Genomic DNA, 5,677 nt, shown 5'->3' with positions numbered 1-5,677 from the left:
CAGTGAGGATTTGTGTATGTTCTCCTGACCTCCTCTTCCTGAAGTCCACAATTGTCCTTGGTCTTGCTGACAGTGAGTGTAAGATTGTTCTGACGCCACTCAATCCGCTGATCTATCTGTATTTTCCTCCTCATCACTATCTGAGATTCTACCAACAACAATGTTTCAGCTGTGCCTAACCATGTTTCTTAAGTGCGGAGAGTAGAGCGCACGTTCTTAAGATGCGGCTGCTTTGATTGTCAGCAAAGACCAGCGTCGACTACTGTGCAAGGCCTTCTTTAACCTCACTGCTGACTTTGACTGGTTACCAGGAGGGAATGTAGAGCACCTTCCTCAGATTCTTCTGCTCACCAAAATTAAACATCATCTTATGTTTGTTTCATGATGCCCAAAAAGTTATGGTCCTCAACATGGGTTCACAACACAGCCAATCTCAATGGATGATCTGGTATACAAACCGGATGCATATACAGAATGTTCTAGTATACAAACTGATATATGTCTCCAAAAACCATATGCCAAACAATGTGAGCTGATATATAAACTCATGTTATATAGAAAGAGACAATATAAAGAGCAGTGGAGTATGTAGACTATGTACAAGCTTACATAACTTTTAATATGGTAATTTCTAGCCATAGATTATAGCAAGTGACTTATGTACTGCATAAGCTTAACAAAGTGAAGTACTACATCAACTTAATATTACAGGATAACATGTTCAAGTCTTTATTTAATACTGTTTATATCTACAGTGTGTAGTAAAAATGTACAAGCAAACATTACAAATGTAGTAAAATATATAGGATAGCATATAGTGATAACATACAGTAAATTAATATACTGTACAGAATTAAAAAGTTTCTAAATGTGAAAATGCATTAAAATTCAAAGTTATTTACTACTGCATGTTGTAGAAAAGTTACTAGGAAACATTTTTTTTAAAGAAAGTGAAGCCACAGAAAATCTGGAGCAGAAAACAAACTGCCGGAGGAATTCAATGCAGCATTAAGTAGAATGAATGAGCACTTAGGTAAGTAATAACTGGTTAGTGTGAGCCATCTTTTAAAGGGCAAGGGGATAGAAGAGAATGCAGATGTAGAAATCTGGAGCAACAAATAATCTTCAAAGTTCAAAGTAAATTTATTATCGAAGTTTGTATTTGTCATCATATACTACCTTGACATTCATTTTGTTGTAGGCTTCACAGTAAAACAAAGAAATACTATAGAATCATTGAAAAATTACACACAAAGACTGACAAACGAGCAATGTGCGAAAGAAGGCAAGCTGACCCAATATAAAATAATAATAATAATGGTAGATAAATAATACTAAGAACACGAGTTGTAGAGTGCTTGGAGGAGCTCAGCAACTAGAGCAAAATCTACAAGGGAAAGGAATTATCAACATTTTGAGTCAAAACTTAATGCTGGATTATGACCTGAAATATTGACAATTCCTTTCCTCCCACAGATGCAGCTCATCCATCTGAGTTCCTCAAGCAGATTGATTGTTGCTGTTTAAATGGTAAGTCATGTGTGGCTAAGCTAGCTGAGTATTCAGTGGAGGTAACTATACAAGTAGAAAAAGATGTTACAGATATGGACTTTGAGATGATATCTGATAAAATCCCATGCAGGATACTTAATTAAAATGAAAGAACATTAAATTGGAAGTAATCTCTAATGAATAAGAAATTGTTTAGGAGGCTGAAGAGAGACAAAAAGGATATATGCCTTATTTACAGGATTGACAAATAGTATCCCTCATGGATCTATACTGGTGTTATTATATCTTTTGTATTGGACAATAGAAAACCATATTTCTAATTATTGTGATCTAGAAACTGGAATAGTATAATTTAAATGTGTAAATCCAGAAATCAATGAATAAAGCAAGTTACAAGGTTAGTATTTATGTTACAGTCATTGGCATGCAAAGGAGTAGGAATAATATATGACAAAAAAAAACTTGTTTTCTGTTTTTTCTGCATCTTTGGAAGATCATAATGGTGTTGGAAGGAATGATTCATTAAAATTATACCAGATTTAAAAGAGCTAACTGATGAAGACAGGCTCCATAGACTATTCTTGTATTCCCCAGAGCATGAAAGGTTAGTGGGTGATCTAATTGAATTGAAATGATTAAACACATTGTATGAATAGACAGAAATTATTTTACCTTGTAAGTCAGTCCTGAATAATGTGCTATGGCCTTAAAATTAAAACAGGGCTAATCAGACATTATATATGGAAACTGTTCTTTAAACAATGGGTAGTAGATATCTGGATAGCTCTTTCCCTCAGAACTGTTGATGCTAAACCAATTGACAATTTTAAAAGTGAAATTAATGTTTTAGTTGGGTCCCTTTTTCCCATGATTAGTTAAATTAGGCTGGAGACAGCCAATGATTCCCCTATGTTCCTACGTGCAGTGTACTAATACGAGAAGTGCCATAATAGATAACTGACACTAATGCATAAATATATACACAATGCACTAATTCTATAATCCTAATTTAGCTGCAAGATACTAATGTACAAAATGACCTGATATACTCTTGTATATGTCTTGTATATTTAAATTAGTGAACAAATGTATACAACATTTCAAGATAGTTGCAATGACATACTGACTCTGTTAAACTGCCAATCACACCATGGCTTAAAAATCAACATATGGCTAACATTGGTTTTAATATTGTTGGAAAAAATGTAGTATGCAATCCAAATGTGATTTAACTAAATGTAAGTTGAATTGTTCATCATTTTGGGTGAAATTGCACCAATCACAAAATTGGGCAAGAAACTTCTCATCATCATCCATGTAAGGTATTGATGTGGATAGAGAATTGGTTAGCAGACAGGAAACAAAGAGTGGGAATAAGCGGGACCTTTTCAGAATGGCAGGCAGTGACTAGTGGGGTACCGCAAGGCTTAGTGCTGGGACCCCAGTTGTTTACAATATATATTAATGACTTGGATGAGGGAATTAAATGCAGCATCTCCAAGTTTGCGGATGACATGAAGCTGGGCGGCAGTGTTAGCTGTGAGGAGGATGCTAAGAGGATGCAGGGTGACTTGGATAGGTTGGGTGAGTGGGCAAATTCATGGCAGATGCAATTTAATGTGGATAAATGTGAAGTTATCCACTTTGGTGGCAAAAATAGGAAGACAGATTATTATCTGAATGGTGGCCGATTAAGAAAAGGGGAGGTGCAACGAGACCTGGGTGTCATTATACACCAGTCATTGAAAGCGGGCATGCAGGTACAGCAGGCGAATGGTATGCTGGCATTTATAGCGAGAGGATTCGAGTACAGGAGCAGGGAGGTACTACTGCAGTTGTACGAGGCCTTGGTGAGACCACACCTGGAGTATTGTGTGCAGTTTTGGTCCCCTAATCTGAGGAAAGACATCCTTGCCATAGAGGGAGTACAAAGAAGGTTCACCAGATTGATTCCTGGGATGGCAGGACTTTCATATGAAGAAAGAATGGATGAACTGGGCTTGTACTCGTTGGAATTTAGAAGATTGAGGGGGGATCTGATTGAAACGTATAAAATCCTAAAGGGATTGGACAGGCTAGATGCAGGAAGATTGTTCCCGATGTTGGGGAAGTCCAGAACGAGGGGTCACAGTTTGAGGATAAAGGGGAAGCCTTTTAGGACCGAGATGAGGAAAAACTTCTTCACACAGAGAGTGGTGAATCTGTGGAATTCTCTGCCACAGGAAACAGTTGAGGCCAGTTCATTGGCTATATAAGAGGGAGTTAGATATGGCCCTTGTGGCTACAGGGATCAGGGGGTATGGAGGGAAGGCTGGTGCAGGGTTCTGAGTTGGATGATCAGCCATGATCATAATAAATGGTGGTGCAGGCTTGAAGGGCCGAATGGCCTACTCCTGCACCTATTTTCTATGTTTCTATGTTATTTCAATGGTAGGCAGATTATTGGAGAAGATTCTTAGAGGCAAGATTTGTGAACATTTAGAGAAGCATAGTCTGATAAGGGATAGTCAGCATGACTTTGTGAGGGGTAGGTCATGCCTCATGAGCCTGACTGAATTCTTTGCGGATGTGACAAAGCACATTGATGAAGGGAAAGCAGTGCATGTGGTGAATGTGGATTTTGTAGGGTATTGATAATATTCCCCATGTTTGGCTCATTCAGAAAGTCAGGAGGCATGGGATCCAGAAAAACCTCTCTCTGTGAATTCAAAATTGGCTTGCCCTTAGAAGACAGAGGATGGTTGTAGATGATGCATTTTCTGCTGGGAGGTTGGTGACCAGTGCTTTTCTGCAGGGATCTGTTCTGGGACCCCTGATCTTTGTGATTTTTATAAATGACCTGGAAAAGGAAGTGGAAGGGTAGGTTAGTAAGTTTACAGATGGTATGAGTGTTGGTGGAGTTCTGGATCATATAGGAGGTCTTTGTAGGGTACAAAAGGATATTGAAAAGACACAGACCTGGGCTGAGGAGTGGCAGACAGTTCAACTTGGTAAAGTGTGAAGTGATTCACTTTAGATGGTCAACTTTGAAGGCAAAATAGAGGGTTAATGGCAGGATTCTTAGCAGTGTGGAAGAACAGTGTGTTTTTCTTGGGGTTTTCGTTCATCAAAGCTGCCATGCAAGTTGGTAGGGTTGTTAAGAAGGCATATGGTATGTTGGCTTTCATTGGTCGGGGGATTGCTCAAGAGCCCTGAGATAATGTTGCAACTCTATTAAACCCTGGTTAGACCACACTTAAGAGTAATATGCTCAGTTCTAGTGGCCTCATTATAGGAAAGAAATGGGAAGTTTTAGAGGGGATGCAGAGGAGATCTACCAGGATGCTGCCTAGATTAGAGAGCATGTCTTATAAGGATGGGTTAAGCGAGTAAGGGCTTTTCACTTTGGAAGGAAGGAGGACGAGAGGTGATTTGATGGGGGTGCACAAGATAACAAGAAGCATAGATTGAGTGAATCAATAGAGATTTTTTCCCCCAGGGCACAAATGGCTAATTCGAGGGGGCATAATTTTAAAGAGATTGAAGGAAAGTATAAGGGGGATGTCAGAGGTAATTTGCTTACACATAGAGCAGTGGGTGTGTGGAAGACCCTTCCATAGGTGGTGGTAGAGGCTGATACATTAGGGACATTTAAGAAACTTAGATAAGCACATGGATAATACAAAAATGAATGGCTATGTAGGAGGGAAGGGTTAGATTGATCTTGGAGTAGGTTAAACAGTTGGCACAACATCGTGGGTCGAAGGGCCTGTGCTGTAGTGTTCTATGTTAATATTTCCCCACCATCCAATCTGCACCTAATGACATGAATCAATGTGCAACATATGGTTCAATACTTACAGGTATAAGCTGGAGTTCCCACCTCCTTATAGTTACAATAAATCAAGAGCACAATGCCCCTCTTTCTTAATTTAGGATCCATTTTAAGGGTTATTCTACTTGTATCGGAATACTTCACAAAGCAGGTCCAAAGCTGAACACAGACTGTCCATACATTTATTTGCACAACCACTTTCTTTGATTATAACACATCAGGAAATCAATCTCTGCTCCTGTTACTTAAATGTCTTACTCCAGGCCCAGAGTGTATCGAAGCGCCAGAGCCCAGGTCCTAGAGTGAGGAATAACCTGATGTTTGGATGATTTAAATGTTCAGCCAGATGGA

The sequence above is a fragment of the Mobula birostris genome, chromosome 20, assembly GCF_030028105.1.
Source record: "Mobula birostris isolate sMobBir1 chromosome 20, sMobBir1.hap1, whole genome shotgun sequence".
In the NCBI taxonomy this organism is placed as follows: Eukaryota; Metazoa; Chordata; class Chondrichthyes; order Myliobatiformes; family Myliobatidae; genus Mobula; species Mobula birostris.
Note: the sequence above shows the minus strand (reverse complement) of the source record.